This window comes from Lynx canadensis, chromosome C1 (assembly GCF_007474595.2).
Source record: "Lynx canadensis isolate LIC74 chromosome C1, mLynCan4.pri.v2, whole genome shotgun sequence".
NCBI classification, from domain to species: domain Eukaryota; kingdom Metazoa; phylum Chordata; class Mammalia; order Carnivora; family Felidae; genus Lynx; species Lynx canadensis.
Genome location: NC_044310.1, coordinates 180193859 through 180220032, shown reverse-complemented (window position 1 = coordinate 180220032; position 26174 = coordinate 180193859).

The window sequence follows — 26174 nt, the reverse complement described above, 5'->3', positions numbered from 1 at the left end:
GGGCCAGCCAGGAGCAGATTCTAAGTTTAAAAATTTTCTTGAAGGTTGTAATTGACAAGACTGATTTTAGAAATTGTAGAGGACAGGGGGAAGAGATAAGGGCATGAAGCATATTGTTCATGTTTTCAAGGAATGAAAAATTTAGTTTTTTTTCATTTTAGAATACATTACTACATACCCTAAAGAAGAGCCTGTCATGAAATTTTAAGGATTTGGATTATGAATACCAAAAGAGATCACGATCATAAAGTTAAGCACAGATCCAATAACAGCATTTTCCTGATCTTTGGCATTTTGATAGGGTCATTAGACCCTTAATAGATTGTGTATGCACTGCATAATTTTTGTTGCATTCTATGATGATAAAAAGTCATACAAAGTTAGTGGATGGATGCAAGAAAATTTATGTGGATTATTTGCAATACCAGAAAAGTGGGTAATGGATTATTATCATTTAGAATGTCATTTGTAGTAGAATGCTTAAGACTTAATATACAGATTTATAGATAATACAGTATTGCCACGTATAGCTTAAGATGTAAGATTGATCACCCAAATTAGTGTAGACTATTAGGTGAAATTAACTTAAGATGTATAAATATCAAATACTGTACACATTTGTTCTCTTCAAAATAGATGTCCAAATACAAAATGCTAAGATTTCAAACATAAATTTGACAACAATCCACTTTTATTCAACTACATATACTTTATAAATATGCCAATTTGTAGAAATATGAATACTGATTACAAATTAGCACATCTTTTGTATTTTTCTTTAAAAATTTTTTTAATGTTTATTTATTATTGAGAGACAGTGAGAGACAGAGCATGAGTAGGCAAGGGGCAGAGAGAGGGGAGACACAGAATCTGGAGCAGGCTCCAGGTTCCAAGCTGTCAGCACAGAGCCCAATGTGGGGCTTGAACTCAGAGACTGTGAGATCATGACCCAAGCCAAAGTCGGATACTTAACTGACTGAGCCACCCAGGCGCCCCTCTTTTGTATTTTTCTATGAAATTTCTTTAGAACTCTCTATAAGGCAGTACTTAAGGAGCATACTTCCCAATACTACATTGTCTTAGATATTAAAATAGATTGACTTTAACGTATATCATATTTCCAGCTTTTTAGACAATCCAAATATGCATAATTACTGAAATATTGTACATGTAAATTTGTACAGTATTTAGAAGGACTCTATTTTAGAAAGTAAATTGTTTACTTAAACTATGTCCTAAAATAATTGCCTCAGCATTATTCTGAGTAAATATAATCCGTGTATACAGAATTGAATACCTGGATAAAGTACAGATTTATAATAGGAAGTACCCCATTGAGGAAGCAAAAAATAAAAGGTCTAAAAGTATTTGCTTCTCAAACAATATTGGTGTCCTCTGAGTATGAGACATAGAGATTGGTTGAAGGAGTCACATCTGTAAAAGGTAAAGGAGAGGGAGCAAGAGTAGTCAGTGAGAAGAAGTCCTTAGGATGATAATTAATATCAAAAAAACATATGAATGTGTAAAACGTACTGGTAATTATAATGCATCAAAGTCAGCTTCTCTAGCATCCTTTTTCTTTGAGGTATAAAACTTCTATATGCAATTGTAGTACAGTTGTTAGCTTAAAATAGGATGTTATAAGCTATTTTATATAAGCCTCATGGTAATCACACACACACACACACACACACACACACACACACACCCTGTAGTAGATACACAAAGATTATGATAAAGGAGTCAAAGCACTTTGCTATAAAAAATCCTTCCAATCATAATAAGACAGATCATGAGAGGAAAGAAGGAACAAAGTACCATCAAAACAGTCAGAAAATGGTTAATGAAATGGCAATGGTGTTATCTCTCAATAATTACTTTAAATGTAAATGGATTAAGGAGTCCAATTAAAAGATAAAATAGATGAATAAATTAAAAAAACAGATCCAATGATATGCTGCTTACAAGTAATTCTCTTTACTTCTAAGGACACATATAGACTGAGAGTGAAGGGATAGAAAAAAGATATTTCAAGTAAATGGTAACAAAAAGGAAGAAGGGGTTGCTACACTTAAATGAAACAAAAGAAACTTTAAGTGATATACAGTAATGGGAGAAAGAAGATCGTTAATAATAGAAGGGTCAGTTCATCCCTAACAGAACTAAAACAAGAAATAAACAATAGGGTAATACTTGGGGACTTTAATACTCCACTATCAACAATAGATACATCATGCTGGGAGAAAATCAATAAGGAAACAACAGATTTTAACACTATAGACCAAATGCTTTAAACATATATGTTGTTTATCCAACAGTATCAGAAATTCCATTCTACTCAAGTTCACACAAAATATTTTCTAGTAGAGATCATAAGTTAAACCACAAAAATAAGTGTCAACAAATTCAAGAAGATGAATATTGTACTGAGTATCTTTTCTGACCACAGTGGAATAAAACTAGAAATCAGTACCATAAAGAGAGCAAGAAAATTCAGAAAACATGAAAATTAAACAACACACATTAACAATCAGTGGATCAAAGAAGAAATCAAAAAGAAAATAAAATATCTTGAGACAAACAAAAACAAAAAAAGCAACTTCCCAAAACTTACAAGATGAAGTAAAAACAATTCTATAAAAAAATTATAGCAGTCAATGCTTACACTAGCAAAAAGAATGATGTCAAATAATGTAATTTTATACCTCAAAGAACCAGGAAAAGAAGAATAAACTAAACCCAAAGTTAGTACAAGAATGGAAATAATAAAGATTGGAGCACAATTACACGGGATCAAGAACAGGAAATCAAAAGATAAAAGAAGCAAGAGTTGGTTCTTTGGAAAAAAAAAACAAACAACTTTTAGCTACACCAATAAAGACAAAAAAATAGAGTCAAATAAATAAATTATAAATGAAAGAGAAGACCTTACAACTGATACCACAGAAATATGAAGGATCATAAGACTACATGAATATCCGTACACTAACAAATTGGATAACCTACAAGAAATGGATGAATTCCTGGAAACATACAACCTATCAAGATTGAATCATGAAGAAACAATATTTTAAAAGGCCGATAATGTTAATGAGATTGGATCATTCACTAATCAAAACCATTGACACAAAGAAATACCAGGGACCAGATTATTTCTTTGTGAATGCTTCTAAACATTTAAAAGAATTATCACTAATCTTTTTCAAACTCTTCCAAAAAATTGAACAGGAAGGGACACTCCTAGAATCATTTTATGAGGCTAACAATACCATAATACCAAAACTAGATAAGGACACTACAAGAAAACTGTAGACCAATGTTCCTATTGCATATAGATACAAAAATTATCAAGGAAAAAACTAGTAAACCAAGTTCAACGGGACATTAAAAATATTATACACCATGTGCTGCTAGTGACTATAGTTAACAATATTGTATCATGTAATTAAAAATTGCTAAAAGAGTTGACTGCAAAAATTTTTACCACACAAACACAAAATTGCAACTATGGGATATGAAGGGTGTGTTAACTAACCTTACTGTGGTAATCCTTTTGTAATACATACATATATCAAATCATTACATTGTACACCTTGAACACATGATACAACATATCAGTTATATTTCAATAAAACTGTAAAATAATAAACTATTCCTGAAGTATTTTATTGTAAAGGTTTAATATAAGATAAATTCATAAATATTTAATAGGAAAAATCAAAATAATAAAAAGATGCCAGTAGGGGAAATGCATAAGCAATTGAAAATTATGATTGCCTGTTCACACATTAATGCAAATTTTTGTTAGAAATCAATAAAATTCATAATAAAGCAGGTGGATATCTTTGACTTACTCAATCCACAAATATTAATCCATGCCAATACTGGAAGTTGGCTGTGGATTGGGAAACAGTCACTTTTGTGAACTGCTCCTAGAAGTGTGCATCTGCTCAGACTTTCTGGAGGACAGTTTGGCAACACTAGAAGATCTCTTGTCTGACATGATCTGGATCAGTAATCAGTAGGTTAATTTGACACCCCTGCCTTCACAAATAATGTGTTTATTCACCAACTCCTAGATGTAAGACCAAGCCCTTTTCTTTGGATACAGATTCTTTGTATGTGAAACTCTAAAGTCTACCCTTGCTTTGTTTTCTCTTTTTCTTAGAAAAATGATTCTTATGTTTATAGACTACAAAATCTCATGCCAAACATTTAAAAGTATCCTAATTCTACTTTCACTGAAATCTTGGGACACTTTTCGAATTCTTTATCAATCTTCTATAAATTCTTGTTTACCAATAGTTAGATAGCAATTTTCTATTGATAATTTAATTTACTTAATTTCCAAATAGTCAACAATGTTTGCATAGATACATCTTTCACACTTATTTATCACTTTTGTTAATTTTAATTTTAATCTTAATTTTAATCTATATAATTTTATAGGTATAAAAACATATATAACTGGAATAATGGATTTAGACACAAATGTGATTAACTCAATTCCTAGAAATCTAAGGACACATACAGACTAGAGAGTGGCCAGTTAACCACATTCAGTTTAAGCATCAGTCTGTACTTACCTTCTGATAATTGAAAGCATTAAGCTGTCCAGTTAGGTGAAAGTCAATTAGAAGACTTTGTACTGTATGTGTTACAATACTTAAAATGTTTTATTTTAATTTAGAATTATATACTGGAAATAAATTTATAAGTTTACTTAGAAGTATAATAAATACAATAAATGGGAGGATTGTAAAATTAAGTTTTATTTTCTTTCTCAGATATAATACTATCATGTTAATTGACATTATGTATATTACATAGAAATAGTTATAATATCACAGTAGTTATCTATAAAAATGGGATTATTGGTGATTGCTACTTCGTGTTTTCCTTATTTATCTCTGCTTTAAAAAACATCAATATGTATTACTGTGATTCTCTGGTAGTGAAAAAAGGAACTCACTTGTGGTTTCTATAAAATGATAAGTAAAAAGAAAAATAAGTTAGAAAATTGTATTTCATTGCCTTTCCTCTTTTGTTTAACTCTTTTTGTCTTTCTTTCTATGGAATTAATATAAATCAGAAGCTCCAAAAATTGGACTTGTCTTTTTTCCCCCCTTACTTGAGGAAAATTAATGAGAAAATAATGCCCCCCTTATTTATTATTATTATTATTATTAATGCAAGAGCTGCTCAGAGAACCATCAGAGACATGGTTGACTTCCATGAATGTGCCAAGGAATTTAAAGAGTGGCATCACTGACACGTAATCACTAAAATGGTTTCTAAACGATCTCTGCTAAGTGAAACAAAAATGAGACCATTAATACACAGGAGGATTATTTTAAACAAGCTCAACGAGACTGGGATATACACCAGAATGCCAGCTTCTTATTTTTCGATAAAAATACTGCCAACAATTAACTGGAATAATAAAGTCAACTTGACTTATTCTCTAAGTGGACATTTCTGGGAGGTCAGATTATACCAGAAGATTCATTGTTAGTTAAGGAATCAAACAAAAAATCAACCAGCAAACATAAAACTCTAGAATGTAGTACCTCTGTTTTTCTGTGATTGTAAATGGAATTATACTGATGTATAGTGATGTATCATCTCTCTCAAGCATATGCTTCACATATGAGATTGCAGTTCTCGAATATGGTTGTACTATATTTTATTCTTCCTGAAGAATTGTTTGGCTCTACCAACTCCTGTTTTGAAATCTTTACTATTCTATGATTATCCAAAAATTGTATTATCCAAAACAATTCTAAATACTCTATTACTTCTATTAATATATTATTGTCTTTAGTGGAATTCTATCTGAATTAAAAAAATATTCAATGCAAGTTTGCATTGTTTTTTTGTGTGTGTTTGTTTGTTTAATTGATTTATGTCCTATCTTGTACTGGAAAAAATTAAACAAAAATATTGACATAGACTTTGCATATTTATGTTGTGGTTTAATATCACAAGTTACTTCTTTTTTTTCTATGGTTGCCAAGTTCCTAGAGAGGCCAGGGTACCATATATTTTTGTACTACCAAAAATGTAATGCCAACAAAGAAGTAAGGATTTAAAAAATATATATCATGGGGCACCTGGGTGGTTCAGTCACTTAAGCAGCCGACTCTTGGTTTGGGCTCAGGTCATGATCTCACAGTTCATGAGTTTGAGCCCCACATTGGGCTCTGTGCTGACAGCACAGAGCCTGCTTTGGATCCTCTCTCTCCCTCACTCTGCCCCTCCCCTGCTCTCTGTCTCTCTTTCAAAATAAATACTTAAAAATTTTTATAAAAAATCTATCATAACCTTAGAAAATTGCACAAAATAATTATTTTAATGAAAAGCATGGTTCAAATTCTTCTGAAAAGTTACTCCTTTATAGTTTAATTGTTGTATTTGTCAGAAGAAAAGCGACAAAGCTTCCATCATTTGCCCACTTATCTGGGAATTTGTACACTTCAAGCTTCTTTCCTATGCTTTTAATATATTATGTATTATTTAACACTGTCTCACATAATGATGTCCAAAATGATCTATCTTTAGCTCCCAGAATCAGAATTATCCTTCCTTATTTACCAAACTAAAATTTCTCCTGGAGTTGAAGGATATAGTACCTATTCACATGCTCTAACTAAAGATATTTGCCATCTGAGAGCCATGACCTTATTATATAATTATCATAGGAACAACATACATAGGACTTCCATAAATTAGAATCAGTACAAAATAATTTAAAAGCAAGTCACATACATGATAGGACATAGAAGAATATTCACTGTTATACAGGCTCCTGTCAATTGATCATCATATTATTTCCCTACTTAATTTAAGCTAACTGATATACTAGTCATTTGCTATCATATCTTGTTTTCTAGCTACTTTGGAAACACTCAGCTATCTGCAGAACCCACATGGGCTTCTACTCCATTTACATAATTTTTATAACAACAGGACATGATCGTTCTGAATTATGCCATGGAAGTACACTAATCAAAGCAAATAGCAACTAGAAGAACTTAGAAAATTAGGTGTTCAAAATACATTAGGTAATATCTTTCCAATGACCCTAAAAGATCATGTTGAATAGTTCTGTATGGGTTATATAGACAGTTAGAAAAATAATATAAAAATACCTTTTAATTTTCAATAAATCTTCCATCTGTGTATTTTTTTCTAAAACAAATCTTTCACCTTATATGAACACTTATGCTCTATTTCTTCTTCCATTTTAGTAGAATCTTTGATAGTCTTCAAAACCAGTGTGCTCTTATTTCCTATTCCAGCTTATAATTTAATAGTTAAATTGCAGGCAAATATTTTCACCCTAATATGACAAAAAATATGAAAACACTGTTTCTGTGAATATTATTATTTAAATAAGCAATGAGAAGCATAACAAAGGTTTTGTTTAGCCATATCTTCTTCCACTTTCCCCAATACTCCCATATACTCCTTCCTAATCGGATTAAAGAATTTACCTTTGATATTTTGAAGCACTTATAAATCATTCAAATAACTTGATATTAAATTTTTACTTAGAATATACACAACACAACTTAATTTATAAATGCCCATGCAATAAATCAGTATGTCTTATATTAGTCAGTCTGGGCTATCATAACAAAATGCCATAGACTGGATGGCTTAAACAAAATCCATTTATTTCTCATAGTTATGGACGTTGGAAGTCCGAGATCAGGATGCCAGTCTTCTCTATGTGTTCATATGACCTTTCCTTGGTGCATGCCTTGGAGGGCAGAGAGAAGAGGAGAGGAGAGAAGAGGAGAGGAAGAGAGGAGAAGAGGAGGAGGAGGAAGAGGAGGAGAGAGACAGAGAGAGAGGGAGAAGTCTCAAGTCTCAAGTGTCTGTTTTTATAAAGACACTAATCCTACCATAAGGGGCCCACTTTCATAATCTCATCTAACCCTAATCACTTTCCAAAAGCCCTATATCCAGATTCCATTACATTGGGGTCAGGACTTCAACATATGAATTTTTGGGGTGACACAACATCTGCTTTATAATAGTACCTCTCAAACATATCTAAATAATTTTTTGTTTAGTCATTATATACTATTATTGGGCTCTAGTCATTTTTAAAATGAATATGATAGAGACAGGAAGGAGACTAGTGAAATGTGTTACATATATCATGTACTGGGAACAAATAGTGCTGGCATCTTATTTATCATTCCTATGTTAAACATTTAAAAAAGAAGGAAAAATATTTTAAAGAAGAAAATGCCAAAGATCAGCAGTTAATTTCATTGATAGTCCCTGGTTTGATATACATTTTTATCTTTTACACGTTACTACGTGCTGTTATTAAATGATATCCCTAGACCAACTCCTACAGACTTGAGTCTGTAGAGAACTCTAGCCAATCTCAAAACTGCATCTGTCAGAGAATCCAGAAAGCAGTTCTTAGGAATACGTCAAAGCCAAATGGAATCATTGTTGAGTCAGCGAGCATGGTTTGGGGACCAGGTAATGGGTGATTTATTACTGGAAACACACAGTAACAAAATCCTAAGGCAGTATGGCATGGACTCTGGGGTAGGATGATGGGAAGAAACTAGAAGGACCTTGAGGAAACTTAAAGGCCAAGAGAGCCTTGAGGACACAAAGGAAAAAAATTGTTCTTGGAATCAGGAAAATATAGGAGACATTTGATATGTAGTGACAGACAGTTTGTTAACACTGTGACTTTCAGTAACATAAAGAATAGAAAGAGTACTTAAAGTATAATTCATGGATTGTTTGGGGAAATTCCCACACAGAATGTACAAAGTGCCAATGGGCTTCTTCTAACTTCCTATGGTAAAATATGAGAAACAAGATATGTGCTAAGGAAGGAATATTCACTTTTTGAGAAACACTAGAGGAAACAAAGGATCCAGGGTTTGCTAGATTGTTTAAAATAAAACAATTTCTAAGTCCTAATCCCTGAAGATGTCAAATTACTTGCAAAGTAGGAAATAAACTCAAAATTCAGGACTTGCAATATAGAGAAGCATCAGGATAAATATCTGAAAGGTATGGGTCCAAGGTACTTTATTGACACTTTAGAAAAAAATAAGGAAATTTCCATTAGGATTATGAAGATTCTTAGATCACTGTTCCACACTGTGTGACTCAGATCAAAGCAAAGCTGGGCCTGTATTGAAGATATTTGTGCATGTAGCTTTTCTCTCATGTAGCAACCCTCAATACCATCCATAGGGAACCCACAGGTTCTGAAGAGAATTTTCCTTGCAGAAGCATTATTAGTTTTGTTTGAAAGAGAGATCACTCAAACCAGCCCTAGAGTCCTCAAGCCCTCTTTAGGCAGGAAATAGGCTGAGAAAGTACTCAGAGCATATGAACACAGAGACCATCGTTATGGGAAGGAAAAGGTGATTCAGGGATTGGAGCCATGATCCCAAAGTTGGAACTAAAAGCACTAAAGAACCGTTCCCAAAATAGAATGAAGCCTAATCAAAGAAGTAGCAACATGTGCTCTGCTGAATTTTAGAATTGATATAGACCAATGAATGTTACGTTTCTCCCATATTCCCCCTTTTTTAAGCAGGAGTACCTATATCTGTCCTTTGTGTGTTGGGTGTGACAGGAGAAAATACTCTCTTTAGATCAACAAATATTCTGAAAGAGAGAAATTATAGTTGAGAAGCCTCTCCGAAGAAGATTCATCTGCACCTGGCCCTGATTTAGAAGATGAGACCTTGAAATTTGCATCAACCTCCTAATGAGATGAATCTTTGGAGTCTTTGGAGAGAGCGATTATATTTTGCATGTGGAAGAAATGAAAATATTTTTGGCTGGATATCAGACTGTAATATATTTAAAATGTCCCCAAATTCTTTGATATTCCTTCCATTGAAAATTAAGGTCTAACTTCCCTCCCTGTATACCTGGGCTTGTTCAGAGACTACTTTGCATAAATCTGTCCCAGATCCAGATCCCCCTTTAGAGGACTAGAAACCTTTTCTTTTTTACTCTGTGGAATCCATGTAAGAAGTCAGACTATCCTGCTAGACAGACCGTTTGGAAGGGCAATGATACTACAAGGATATGGAAAGGGGCCTACCTGAACACAGCCTTCCAGACTTCCCATGATGGCATCAGGCATGAGTGATGTTACATTAGACCTTTTACGCTAACCCACTGTTAACTGAAATCTACTGATTGATCCCTGTAGATACGACCTGCAGGAGAATAGACCTGGCGAGATCTGCCTGAATTAGTCACCTACAGAAATATAGCTATGACAAAATTATTTTCAACTACATTTTGGGCTAGTTTGTTATAAAACAAAAGATAACCAAAGCAAACACCAGTCACCACATTTCTTATATTGCCCTTCTCTACAGTAAGCATATTTTCCTTAAAGATTGGGGTGGGTCTGAAACCCCAAAAATATGTATTGACTTAATTATCAAAATTAGTAAATGCACAGGTGAGGAGTCACATTTTTTTTCCACAGTAGACAGGCAGATTTTAATTGCCCCCTTTATTGTAGTTTATTTTACTATTTTTCTTTACATGGTGTGCATTGCATTAACCACATTTCTAAATTTACACATATAGTTCTCTTTAGGAATCTATCAGTTCCACTTATCTGGTAAGTTTAGTGTTGATTTTCATTTCTTCTGAAACTGGAAGTGTTGCTGATTTAACAACCTGCTCATATAAAAGAGACCATTATTCAATATGATGGGACCTGCTGGGAACAATTTCTTAGATCACATCACAAATGTTGTCAATGGTAAAATGCGGAGACTGTGACAGATGGAACACACAATTCACTGAAAGACATTCTTGCTATTTAAAATTGTATGTGTGCATCCCAATCTTACTATTACATGGGAAAGTCAAGACTTTTGCCTCTGGTTCTTGAGAATAGCCTATCACATAACTCCATGCTATTGATGATTATGTTTAAAAGTGATTATGCCCACACTAGAGCATTGTATTCAAATATTTTAAAGAATAGGTAGTATTACTTATGACTCCATCTGGTTTAATTTGAACTATAATGGCAATACCTGTAGAGAACATTCTAGGAAGTAAAAATATCAGCCTGCCTTCCAGCATTTCCCATGGATATGTCATGTAAAGCAGATGGCCTGAAGTCACTTGATATTATTTATTATCCTTATTAAAACTTGTATCAAATTTCACCAGGAATTGAATCTATTGTGCTAAAAATTTCTATAGGTGTGCATTTGTCTGATTATTAATTAATCAAATCATTCACTGCAGCATTTCCTAGTGCTTATCAATGTCAAAAGGGTCATTGAATTTAAGAAATTCTGATGAAAAAAAAAGCTTAACTGAAAATTTAACTTTAGATTTTATCATAGCGTTTGTTATGCTAATAAGCATTGTGCATTTTCAGAAAAGGGCTATAAAATATAGCATATTCCAAGATTATTCCATCTTGGTAAAACTAATTCGTGCAATATCATTTGCAAATAGAAACTTGTTGATTTACTCATTTATAACTTTCTGGAATTATATGAGAGAACTTAGGATAATTGGAACTATAAAAATACAGGATTAATCAAAGTTAAGAGGGTACTAAATTCTAGAACCAAATTATAACCTATAGTGAATGAGAACAATTTGGTCATTCTCTCCACCCCATGCCATTTATAAGAGAAATGCTTTCCATGGCATATGTTACCCTTGAGACTAAAGCAGGGTGACTTTATTTGTGAGCTCCCTCACCTTGCTATCAGTTCATGCTTGGCTTTTCCTTTCTACCTTTTCAGAACAATTTATACTATGGACACAGCAAGATGCTGCACAGGGAAAATGTTAGACTCACTTAAAAATGAGCAGAGAATTGCCCTCAAGTGGAGAGTCCCAGCACTGGGACTGCCAGATGTCAGGCTTACTGCAGTTAAACTGTGGGAACTACTGTATTTCCACATTTGTAATTTGTGGTTCCAATACATGTGGAGTTCTTTTTCTGCATACTGCATGAGAAATCATTTGTAGAAAGCACACAGTCATGAGTGTGGATGATTTTCCTACTCTATGGGAATTACTTTTATAATGACTTGATAATGGAATTTTCCATATGAAAAGGAATAACTTTTTTTAAAAAAATGATAACAGAATTTTGTATTATATAAATAATTCCTTCTGTCCTTGACTCCACAGTTGGATGCTATGTAATCTAAGAAATAGATGTTTTGTCTTTACCTTTACTTGTGACACTACTTAGTGCTATTTAAAAGAAACCTTACTTAAAGAACAATTGATTTATAATAAAATGAGAGGTATTTATAAATATCATTTGCTGAATCTCTTTTACTAACAAGAATGTAAGTGGACAATCATCATTAATATAATTTCTGAAAATATCATAGAGACATTTGAAGATGGTAAAATTTGATGGGGTTGAGTGTGTTTTTGGATAAATAAATTCTAAAAGAAGGAAACAGTTTGATCCCTAAAGCTTTGGATTCATTAGTTACAAAGACAATAGATGATAACTAAATTCAAAAAGTAATGTTTACTTGGAATATGCATTATCAATTACAATGTAAATGTAAATATTTTTGACTGGATAGCAGACTGTAGTGTGTTTAAAATGTCCCCAAATTCTTTGATAGTCCTTCAATTGAAAATTAAGGTCTAAATTCCCTCCCTTTGTACCTGGGTTTGTTCAGAGACTACTTTCCATAAAACTGAAAGAGTTTTAGACTCTGGAAACGTAATGAAAACTCTGTATTCTGAAAGTTAGCTAAGATTTTTATCACATATTTTTCAAAAAGCTATGGTTTTCATAATTAAATGCAATAGCTTAGAGATGTAAAAATTGATTGTTTAACTGATTATTTTGCTTTTGCTGTTATAGTATTTGCTTCTACAGCAATGAGAAAACCTTGCAAAATAAGCTAAATTTGGGTGTCTATAAGTAGCACAAAGTAGCTCCTTTCACTAAAATAATAAGTTGTGAATATATGTCTGAAGTTGGAATTTTACCACAGTCTAACGTATCTGTTTGCACTACGAGACCACCTATTTTATAATGTAAAGCTCTTAATCCACAGATTAAGCCATTGTGGATATACTTATAGGAAAGTAGATCCTTTCTTTATTTTGGAAGATAAAAACATAAAACATCTCTAAATGTTCTGGACTATCAAGAATGATTTCTTCTCAAGTCTCAACTAGGTAAGGCATAACTAAGCCAGGAAGCATTAGAAGAAACATATGTAATTTTATTTTGCCTACGTATTTTTGTGACATTAAAAGACACTGTGTCTTTTATTCCAGGGAAAAAGGAAGACAGTCAATAAGTGAGGCTCTACTAAGCTGAAGATTGGCAAGAGTGTGTATCTCTCTGCCTTTGTCATTGCCTAGCCGCCAGTCTCAGCAGCGACCAAATCTCACAAGGGCCTGGCATTGCCATCTGCCGCCCTGATTCCTTCTAGGTTTTAAACTCAGATGAGGTAAGTAAAGAAGATTTTCCATTTTACTTCACATTACACTTTTGGCTCTGGTGAAACGTGATTTCAAAATAATTAAATATTATACCTTAAAACAGAGTCCAGAGTCTTTAAGCGTTAATTTTATTAAAGGATGATATGAGCCTGCAAAATAATATTTAAAATCAATTTGTTTCAGTATAAATATATGACTCAAATCATTTCAGTTTTTTTTAAATAAATCATGTAATCCATTACTCACCATATACAATCTAATATAAATATTACATTGACTTTGAGAAGAAAGGAAAATATCTTTCAGTCTTTCATTTAATTTTCCTTCCCAATAGGCAATAGGCTCTACACTTTTCATAAGACGAGTAAATTTTCTAGCAAGATTAGCAACCTAATCAAGGAAGTATGACTTTCCCACAGATGGGTTTATTTAATTCATTTATTTATATGTGTTCATTCATTCACTGACCGATATTTACTTACTTTCTACATGTGAGAAACTTTTTTTTAGTATTGCCCGCATAAGGAATTATACTCGGTAAACACAAAAGATACCATCAGGAAGCCTATATGGTCACACTCTTCTAAGACATGAAAACAAAAGTGAGGACAAAACATGCAGTTTTTCCCCGATCTAGGAATGCTGGTGCACACATACCAGGAACTTTGAAAGACATACTAATGGTAGCACTGGCAAGGTTGGAATCACAGAAGACCAAACCATTTGCTTGTCCATGAATAGTAGATTTCTCGGGAAGTCTTGGAAAATCTTACTAACATTTTCCTTAAGAAGAAAGGGAGCTGAATGGGAAATTGATATTGATATTGGAGATAATATGTTCTTGCTACCAGTCTATTAGCAAGCTTCCCTGCTTTTTGAATGCACAGTGACCAAGAAATTTGGAGTTCTTAATCAACATTCATAGAGGTATTAAAGAATATATTGAGCAACTGTCATCTATCTGAGAATATAGCAATGATCAAGTAAAAATGGTCTCTGTTTTCATGAAGGATGCTCACGAGGAAGATTGATAGGTAACATAATAACTGATAATGGACGAAAAACTGTAATATAAAGTATGTACACCTTCTTCTATATTCCATGCACTGCAGGCACTATCAGATTCAAAACATATTTCTTCTGACATCTTTGCTAAATGAGATTAAATTTGGAGAAGGACACACTTTTATAACAGATTTGGAAGGCAGAGATGAGAGAGAAGCCATCATCTTGCTGTGGCAATCAGTGACAAATTCTGGCATATTCCAAATATTTAGTGGCTGGACTCCACATTTCAATGCCTAATCACTATCTTCATGTTGAGAGGTTATGGCAGTGCTTGTAGCATCAACAGTAGCAGCCACAACTTCCTGGCCACTGGATTTTTAACAATGGTAATTCACTGTTAAGTTCATTGTTAAATGAATGATGAATCACCATTGTTAAAAATCAATATTCTAATTTCTTCATTAGTTTCTGCTGCTCTTAACCTACCCTAGATTTTTTTTATAACTTAATTACTTATATTAAGTCTTTTCTTCTTGAAATACCTAGAGAAATTTTTATTCACTAAATTCTGAATGCTATAAATGGTCGAAACGCTATTTCCCCCAGACCTCAGCTTCTGGCAACCACTTTTCTAATCTCTCTGTAAATTGGATTTTTTTTTAAAGATTTCAAATATAAATGATGCCATGTAGTATTTTTATTTCTCTCTGGCTTATTTCACTCCCTTCTCTCTCTCTCTTTATATATATATATATATATATATATATATATATATATATACACACATATATACATGTACACTTACATGTATACTTATATATATACATGTACATTACATATATACATACATGTATACACACATATTTTTTCTTCTCCTCCTCCTCCTTCTTCTTCTTCCTTCTTTCTTCTTCTTCTTCTTCTTCTTCTTCTTCTTCTTCTTCTTCTTCAATTTATCCAGTCATCTTTTGCTGAACACTTAGGTTATTTCCATAACTTGGGTATTGTGAATAATTCTGCAGTGAACATGGGAATGCAGATACTTCTTCAATATCCTGTTTTTATTTCCTTTAGAGATATAGCCAGAAGTAAGATTGATGGATCATATGGTATTTCTATTTTTAACTTTTTCAGGAACCCTCATACTGTTTTCCATTGTGGCTGAACTAGTTTAGATTCCCTCCAAGAGTGAATAAGCGTTCCTTTTTTTCCACATACTCATCGAAATTTGTTCTCTCTTGTCTTTTGATGGTAGCCATTATAACAGGCATAAAGTAATATCTCATTTCACTTTTGATTTATAGTCATGTCCTTGATGATAAGTGATGTTGAGAACCTTTTTATGTACTTTGTGGTGATTTTGATGGATTCATTTGAATGGAAAAAAGTCCATTCAGTTCCTGTACACATTTTTAAAAATCAGATTGTTTTATTTATTAATATTTATGTGTTATTTCTTTATATATTTTGGATATTAACCCATCATCAGATATATAATCTGCAAGTATTTTTCCATTTAGTAGGTTGCATTTTTTTTTTGCTTTTAATTTTATATATTTATTTTTAAATTTACATCCAAATTAGTTAGCATATAGTGCAACCCATTTAGCCCATCCCCCCTTCCACAACCCCTCCTGTAACCCTCAGTTTGTTCTCCATATTTATGAGTCTCTTCTGTTTTGTCTCCCTCCCTGTTTTTATATTATTTGTGTTTCCCTTCCCTTATGTTCATCTGTTTTGTCTGTTAAAATCCTCACATGAGTGAAGTCATATGATATTTGTCTTTCTCTGACTAATTTCGCTTAGCATAACACCCCCCAGTTCCATCCACATAGTTGCAAATGGCAAGATTTCATTATTTTTAATTGCCGAGTAATACTCCATTGTATAAATATACCACTTCTTCTTTATCCATTCATCCATTGATGGACATTTGGGCTCTTTCCATACTTTGGCTACTGTTGATAGTGCCACTATAAACATTGAGCTGCATGTGTCCGTTCAAAACAGCACACATGTATCCCTTGGATAAATACCTAGTAGTGCAATTGCTGGGTCATAGGGTGGTTCTATTTTTAGTTTTTTGAGGAACCTCCATACTGTTTTCCAGAGTGGCTGCACCAGCTTGCATTCTCACCAACAATGCAAAAGAAATCCTCTTTCTCTGCATCCTCGCCAACATCTGTTCTTGCCTGAGATGTTAATGTTAGCTATTCTGACAGGTGTAAGGTGGTATCTCATTGTGGTTTTGATTTGTATTTCCCTGATGATGAGTGATGTTGAGCATTTTTTCATGTGTCGGTTGGCCATCTGGATGTCTTCTTTGGAGAAGTGTCTATTCATGTCTTTTGCCCATTTCTTCACTGGATTATTTGTTTTTGGGTGCTGAGTTTGATAAGATTTTTTATAGATTTTGGATACTAACCCTTTATCTGATATGTCATTTGCAAATATCTTCTCCCATCCTGTCGGATGCCTTTTAGTTTTGCTGTTTCCTTTGTTGTGCAGAAGCTTTTTATTTTGATGTGGTCCCAGTAGTTGATTTTTGCTTTTGTTTCCCTTGCCTTGGAGACATGTTGAGTAAGAAGTTGCTGTGGCCAAGATAAAAGAGGTTTTTGCCTCCTTTCTCCTAGAGGATTTTAATGGCTTCCTGCCTTACATTTAGGTCTTTCACCATGTTGAGTTTATTTTTGTGTATGGTGTAAGAAAGTGGTCCAGGTTCATTCTTCTGCATGTTGCCATCCAGTTTTCCCAGCACCACTTGTTGAAGAGACTGTCTTTATTCCATTGGATACTCTTTCCTGCTTTGTCAAAGATTAGTTGGTCATACGTTTGTGGGTCCATTTCTGGGTTCTTTATTCTGTTCCGTTGATCTGAGTGTCATTCTTGTGCCATACCATACTGTCTTGATGATTACAAGCTTTGTAGTATAGCTTGAAGTCTGGGATTGTGATGCCTCCTGCTTTGGTTTTCTTTTTCAAGATGGCTTTGGTTATTTAGGGTCTTTTCTGGTTCCATACAAATTTTAAGATTATTTGTTCAAGCTCTGTAAAGACTACTGGTGTTATTTTGATAGGCATTGCATTGAATATGTAGATTGCTTTGGGTAGTATTGGCATCTTAACAATATTTGTTCTTACGATCCAGGAGCATGGAATCTTTTTCCATTTTTTTGTGCCTTCTTCAATTTCTTTCATAAGCTTCCTATAGTTTTCATTGTATAGATTTTCTACCTCTTTGGTTAGATTTATTCCTAGTTATTTTACGGTTTTTGGTGCAATGGTAAATGGGATTGATTGCTTGATTTCTCTTTCTGTTGCTTCATTTTTCGTGTGTAGGAATACAACCAATTTCTGTGCGTTGATTTTATATCCTGCAACTTTGCTGAATTCATGAATCAGTTCTAGCAGGGTTTTGGTGAAATCTTTTGGGTTTTCCATATAGAGTGTCATGTCATCTGGGAAGAGTGAAAGTTTGACCTCCTCCTGGCTGATGTGGATGCCTTTTATTTCTTTGTGTTGTCTGATTGCAGAGGCTAAGACTTCCAATTCTATGTTGAATAACAGTGGCGAGAGTGGACCTCCCTGTCGTGTTCCTGACCTTAGGGGGAAAGCTCTCAGTTTTTCCCCATTGAGGAGCATATTAGCGTTGGGTCATTCATATATGGCTTTTATGATCTTGAGGTATGGTCCTTCGATCCCTACTTTCTTGAGGGTTTTTATCAAGAAAGGATGCTATATTTTGTCAAATGCTTTCTCTGCATCTATTGAGAGGATTATATGGTTCTTGTCCTTTCTTTTATTGATGTGGTGAATCACATTGATTGTTTGGCAGATATTGAACCAGCCCTGCATCCCAGGTATAAATCCCACTTGGTTTTGGTGAATAATTTTGTTAATGTATTGTTGGATCCAGTTGCCTAATATCTTCTTGAGAATTTTTACATCCATGTTCATCAGGGAAATTGGTCTGTAATTCTCCTTTTTAGGGGGGGGGTCTCTGTCTGGTTTTGGAATCAAGCTAATGCTGGCTTCATAGAAAGAGTTTGGAAGTTTTCCTTCCATTTCCTTTGGAACAGCTTCACGAGAATAGGTGTTAACTATTCCTTAAATGTTTGGTAGAATTCCCCTGGAAAGCCATCTGGCCCTGGACTCTTGTTTTCTGGCATATTTTTGATTACTAATTCAATTTCTTTACTGGTTATGGGTCTGTTCAAATTTTCTATTTCTTCATGTTTCAGTTTTGGTAGTGTATATGTTTCTAGGAATTTGTCCATTTCTTCCAGATTGCCTGTTTTATTGCCATATAATTGTTCAGAATATTCTCTTATTACTGTTTTTTATTTCTGCTGTGTTGGTTGTGATCTCTCCTCTTTCATTCTTGATTTTATTCATTTGGGTCCTTTCCTTTTTCTTTTTGATCAAACTGCCTAGTGGTTTATCAATTTTGTTAATTCTTTCAAAGAACCAGCTTCTGGTTTCTTTGATCTGTGCTACTGTTTTTTGGTTTCGATAGCATTAATTTCTGCTCTAATCTTTATTATTTCCTGTCTTCTGCTGTTTTGGGGGTTTATTTGCCATTATTTTTCCAGCTCTTTAAGGCCTAAGGTTAGGTTGTGTATCTGAGACCTTTCCTCCTTTTTTAGGAAGGCCCAGTTTGCTATATAGTTTCCTCTTACGACTGCCTTTGCTGCGTCCCAGAGGTTTTTGGTTGTGGTGTTATCATTTTCTTTGGCTTCCATATACTTTTTAATTTTCTCTTTAACTGCTTGGTTAGCCCATTCATTTTTAGAAGGATGTTCACTCTCCAAGTATTTGTTACCTTTCCAAATTTTTTCTTGTGGTTGATTTCAAGTTTCATAGCATTGTGGTCTGAAAATATGCACGGTATCATCTTGATGTTTTTGTACTTGCTTAGGGTTGATTTGTGTCCCAGTATATGGTCTATTCTGGAGAATGTTCCATGTGCACTGGAGAAGAATGTATATTCTGCTGCTTTAGGATGAAATGCTCTGAATATATCTGTTAAGTCCGTCTGGTCCAGCGTGTCATTCAAAGCCATTGTTTCCTTGTTGATTTTTTGATCAGATGAGCTGTCCATTGCTGTGAGTGAGGTGCTGAAGTCTGCTGCTCTTATGGTATTACCATCGATGTTTTTCTTTATGTTTGTGATTAATTGATTTATATATTTGAGTGCTCTCACACTTGGCACATAAATGTTTACAATTTACTTAAACATAACATAAATTTGCATAAACGTAAATGTTTACAATTACAATTGTTAGGTCTTCTTGGTGGATAGACCCCTTGATTACAATATAATGTCCTTCTGCATCTCTTGATACAGTCTTTAGTTTAAGGTCTAGATTGTCTTATATAAGTATGGCTACTCAGCTTTCTTTTGTTGACCATTAGCATGATAGATGGTTCTCCATCCCCTTACTTTCAATCTGAAGGTGTCTTTAGGTCTAAAGTGGGTGTCTTGTAAACAGCATATAGATGGATCTTGTTTTCTTATCCATTCTGTTACCGTATGTCTTTTGATTGGATAATTTAGTCCATTGACATTTAGAGTGAGTACTTAAAGATATAAATTTATTGCCATTATGATGCTTGTAGATTTGAAGTTTCTGGTGGTGTTCTCTGGTCCTTTCTAATCTTTGTTGCTTTGGGTATTTATTTATTTATTTATTTATATTTTCATATTTTCTCCCCTCAGAGTGCCCCCCTTAAAATTTCTTGCAGGGCTGGTTTAGTGGTCAAAAACTCCTCTAATTTTTGTTTGTCTGGGAAACTTTTTATCTCTCCTTCTATTTTGAATGACAGCCTTTCTGGATAAAGAATTCTTGGCTTCATATTTTTCTGATTCAGCACACTGAATATATCCTGCCACTCCTTTCTGGCCTGCCGAGTTTCTATGGATAGGTCTGCTGCAAACCTGATCTGTCTTCCCTTGTAGATTAGGGACTTTTTTTCCCTTGCTGCTTTCATGATTCTCTCCTTGCCTTAGTGTTTTGTGAATTTGACTATGATATGCTCTGTTGATGGTCGGTTTTTGTTGAATCTCTTGGGAGTCCTCTGTGCTTCCTGGAGTTTGATGTCTGTGTCTATCCCCAGGTTAGGAAAGTTTTGTGCAATGATTTCCTCACATAAACCTTCTACCCCTATTTCTCTCTCTTCCTCTTCTGGGACCACTATGATTCTGATGTTCCTTTTTAATGAGTCACTCACTGATTTCTCTAATTTTTAAATCGTGCTCTTTTGCCTTAATCTTCCTCCTTTTTTCTGCTTCATTATTCTCCATAAGTTTGTCCTCTATATAGCTGATTCTCTGTTCTGCCTCATCCATCCTTGCCACCGTGGCATCCATCCATGACTGAAGCTCAGTTATAGCATTTTTTGTTTTACAGTGACTAGCTTTTACTTCTTTTATCTCTGTAGAAAGGTATTCTAATCTATTTTTGACTCCCAGCTAGCATTCTTATTATCATGATTCTAAATTATGGTTCAGACATCTTGCTTGTATCTGTGTTGGTTAAATCCCTGGCTGTCTTTTCTTCATGCTCTTTCTTTTGGGGTGAATTCCTTCATTTTGTTATTTTGAAGGGAGAAAAGGAATTAATGAGATAGAAAAAATTAAAATTAAAAAAATATTAAAATTAAACATTGAAAACCACACACACACAAAAAATCGAAAAAATGATGCTAGGTCCTAGGTGTGTTTTGGTCTGGGTGGTCTACACTGAAGTAGACTAAAATGAAATGATGAAAGTAAAATAGAATTTGAAAAAAATTACCCAAAAGTAAAAAGTATAGTAGAAAAAAATAAACAAATATATTTTTAATAAAAATTAAAAATAAAAATATTTTTTCTTTCTGTATTCAAGAAAACAAACAAAAAAGAGTAAAAAGAAAAAAAAAGAAAGGAAATATTTTGAGTTTGAAAAAGTGATTAAGTATAAGACAGATTAAGTAGATTAAGATAAAATAGAATTTGAAAAAAATTACAGAAAAGTAAAAAATATAGTAAAAAAATCAAAGAAAAATATTTTTAAAATTGAAAATAAAAATGAATTTTTTCTCTTTCTGTTTTCAAGAAAAAAAAGTGAAAAAGAGAAAACAAAATAAAGAAAATTGAATAGATGGACCTGCTAACAGATTGAAATATGACAGAAATTACTTCACTATCCTTTAGAAGTCAGACTATGAAGTGTTTTCTAGTCCATAAACTAAGCAGGGCATGAGACTTGTGTTCTTGAAGAGCGAGGTTGGCCCAGTTGGGTGGGACTTAGTGTAGCGGCTCTGTTCTCCACTAGATGGCAGTGCTAGCCTACTGGGGTGGAGTGTTGTGGTGCTAGTAGGTGTGTATGCGCATGTGCGGGAGCGGTGAAGATGGCGTCATCCAGCTACCCAGTCTCTAGTATCGGAACTCTCTTTTCCCCGGTCAGCAATCACGTACCCATCCTCTGTCTTCAGCTTTCGTCCATTCCCCGCTTTTTCACTCTCCGTGACCAGGCCCCAGGCAGAACCTCTGTCCTGAGTTTTGTCTCAGATGCGGCTGTTTTCCCCGGCCCCTTACTTCTAAAGAACTGCGGCTTTGACCCATTCTGCCCCTCTGCCCCTCTGCGGGAGGGTCTCACCGAGCAATGGCCAAGTGCCAGCCGCACCCAGGAACACTTGCTGGACCCTGCTGCTGCCTGTGCCCCAAGACTGTGGACAGGTGCCAGCATGCCCCCAAAAAGTTCACAAGATAGTGTAGCAGCAGCTTTTCAGGGATATGGAAAATCACAACACATATCCGGCACAGGTTTCACCCTTAATGACCTTGTTCCAGCACCAGCAAATGTGGCCATTCTCTGGGGTCTGCTGGGACCAGGTGGCCTCAACAGTCTCTATCAAATGTCCTTTCAGTAGTGGAACCGCTTTTCCCCTTGTGGCCCAAGAAACTCCTTCCCACCAGAGCACCGCCAGGTATCGAGCTGTGGAGTTGTAGACTCTGTGCTCCCCCTGTTTACAGTCGTAATGGAATTTAAACCCTCTCCTTTCTCCTTTCTCCCTTTTTAGTTTAGTCCCTGTGGCTGTTTCCAATTTTCCACTTTCTCTCCAACTGCTTTGGGGAAGGGTGCTTCTCCGAATTCTCCACCCCTGCCCTGGTCTCTGTTCTCTCTCCACCCGCAAAAGCGGCTCCCTGCCCTCTGGGGCTTCTCTCTCCTCAAGTGCACCTCTCCATGCCATGTACCTGCTGAATTCTGTGGTTCAGGTTGTGCAGATTGTTGTGTTAATCCTCCAATCAGTTTTCTAGGTGTGCAGGATGGTTTAGTGTTGGTCTGGCTGTATTTCACGGATGCGAGACACACAAAAAACTTCCATGCTGTTCTGTCATCTTGGCTCCCCCCAGTAGGTTGCATTATTTTTTTTTGATGGTTTCCAAAAAACTGTGCAGAAGTTTTTTTTGTTTTTTTTTTTGTTTTTTTTTAAAGTTTGATGTTGTCCCACTTATTTATTATTGCTTTTGTTGTTTGTACTTTGGGTGCCATATTCACAAAATCATTCCCAACACCAATATCAAGGATCTTTTCCTTGTTTTCTTCTAAAAGTTTTATGGAGCTGGCATTAAACCTAAGTCTGCAATCCATTTTTTTTTAGTTGATTTGTGTTTAAGACGTAGAATTCATTCTTTTTCATGTGGCTGTCTAGTCTTTCGTACACGATTTGTTGAAGAGTCTGTCCTCTCTCCATTGTATTTTCTTGGTCTCTTTGTTGTAATTGACCATATATGTGGTAGTTTATTTCTGGGTTCTCTATTCTGCTACATTGACCTATATGTCTGTTTTTATGCCAGTAGTATGCTATTTGATTGCAATACCTTTTTAATATATTTTGAAATCAGAAAGTGTGGTGCCACCAGCTTTGATCTTTCCCAAGTTTGTTTTGGCTATCCAGGATCTTTTGTGGTTCCCTACAAATTTTAGCATTTCTTTTCTCTTTCTGTGCAAAATGCCATATGAATTTTGACAGAGATTTCTTTGAATCTTTGGAGTGCTCTGGGTGGTATGAACATTTTAACAATATTATCCTTCCAGTCCTTGAGCAAATATATAGTTCCATTTATTTGTGTCTTCAGTTTCTTTCATCAATGTTTTATATTTTTACTGTACATATTTTTCACCTCCTGGGTTAAATTTATTTTTAGGTATTTTATTCTTCATGATACAATTATAAATAAGATTGTTTTCTTGATTTCTCTTTCTGAGAACTCACTCCTAGTATAGAAATGCAACTTTTTTGTGTACATTGATTTCTAGAATGGTTGTCCCATTTTAAATTCACCTAGCAATATACAATTGATCCAGTTTCTCTGTATCCTACCAGCATTTAGTTTGCACTATTTTTTTTTTTAGCAATTCTAGTTGTTATGTAGTAATATCACATGTTGGTTTCAATTTGCATTTTCCTAATAGGAAATGTGCTAGTTACCATCTGTATAACTTCTTTTTCATTTATTTGTTTATTTATTCATTATTTTCTTATTTACTTATTTTAAATTACAGTATAATTAACATACAGTGTTATATTCATTTCAGGTGTACAATATAGTGATTCAAGCATTATATGTAGGTCTCAGTGCTCATCACAATAAGTTTACTCTTAATCCTTTCCCCTATTTTACCCATCCCTCCACACACCTGTCCTCTGGTAACCACCAGTTCTTTAACATTAAATTCTGGGTGTTTTTTTATCTCTTTTTTGTTGTTATTCATTTGTTCTGTTTCTTAAGTTCCATGTATGAGTGAAATCATATGGTATTTGTCTTTCACTGACTGCTATTTCTCTTAGCATTGTAGTCTCTAGATCCACTCATGTCGGTGATATGCAAGATTTTATTTTTTTGTTATAGAAACCGAATGTGAGTTGGGGAGGGGCAAGAGAGGGAGAGAGAGAGAATCCCAAGCTGGTTCTGCACTGTCTGCAGGGAGCCCAATGTGGGGCTTGAACTCATGAACTGTGAGATCATGACCTGAGCCAAAGTTGGACACTTAACTCACTGAGCCACCCAGGTGCCCCAAGATTCCAAGATTTAACTCTTTTTAATGCCTGAGTTATATTCCATTATATATATATATATATATATATATATATATATATATATGCGCCACATCCATCTATCAATGGGCACTTACTTGGGTAGCTTCCATATTTTGTCTCTTGTAAATAATGCTGTGTATGTTTTCAAATTAGTGTTTTCATATTCTTTGGATAAACATCCAGTAGTGGAATTATTAGATCATATGGTAATTGTACTTTACAAATTTTTTGAGGAATCTCCTTATTGCTTTTTACAGTGACTGTATCAGTTTGCATTCCCACCAGCAGTGCACAAGTGTTCCTCTTTCTCCACATCCTGATCAACACTTGTGTCTTGTGTTTTTGATTTTAGCCATTCTGACAGATGTAAGGTGATATCTCATTGGGTTTTGATTTGCATTTCCCTGATGATGAATGGTGTTGAGCATCTTTTTATGTGTCTGTTGGTCATCTGTATGTTTACTGTGGAGAAATATCTGTTCATGTCTTCTGCCCATTTTTGTTTTTTTGGGTTTTTTTTTTTTTTTTGGTATTAACTTGTATAAGTTCTTTACTTGTTTTATATGCTAACCCTTTGATAGGTCATATGCAAATATCTCTTCCCATTCAGTAGGTTATCTTTCTTTTTGTTTTATTGATTGCTTCATTTGGTGTGCAGAAGCTTTTTATTTTGATGTAGTCCCAATAGTTTATTTTTGTTATTATTTCCCTTGCTTTTGCTATGGCTGATATCTAGTGTTCTTTTCTAGTATTTTTGTGGTTTCAGGTCTCATATTTAGGTCCATAATAATCCATTTTGAGTTTATTTTTGTTAATGGTATTAGAAAGTGGTCTACTTTCATTCTTTTGCATGTAGCTGTCCTGTTTTCCCAACTCCGCTTGTTGAAAAGACTATCTGTTTTTCCATTGCATATTCCTGTCTCCTTTGCCAAATATTAATTGACCATATAATTGTGGGTTGGCTTTGGGTTTTTTTTCCTGTTATATTCATCTATGTGTCTGTTTTTGTGCCAGACACACGTACTGTTTTGATTACTACAGCTTTGTAATATAACTTGAGGTCTGGAATTGTGATATCTTCAGTATTGTTTTTCTTTTTCAAGTTTGCTTTCCTATTCAGGGTCTTTTTTGTCTCCGTACAAATTTTAGGATCATTTTTTTTCTAGTTCTGTGAAAAATGATGTTAGTATTTTGATGGGATTGCATTAAATATGCAGATTAGTTTGGGCAGTATGGACATTTTAACAATATTTTTCTTCCATTTCATGAGCGTGGGATATTTTTCCATTTGTGTCATTTTCAGTTTCCTTTATCAGTGTTTTATAGTTTTTAGAGTACAAGTCTTTTACTTCCTTGGTTAAGTTTCTTTTAGTATTTTTGAAGCAAATGTATGTGGGATTGTTTTCTTAATTATTCTTTCTGCTACTTTGTTAGTATATAGAAATGCAATGTATTTTTCTACATTTGTATCCTGTGACCTTACTGGATTCATTTTACAGTTCTAGTAGTTATTTGGTGGAATATTTAGGGTTTTCTTTCTTTCTTTCTCTCTTTCTTTCTTTTTTTCGGGGGAGGGGCAAAGGGAGAGGGAGAAACAGTATCCCAAGG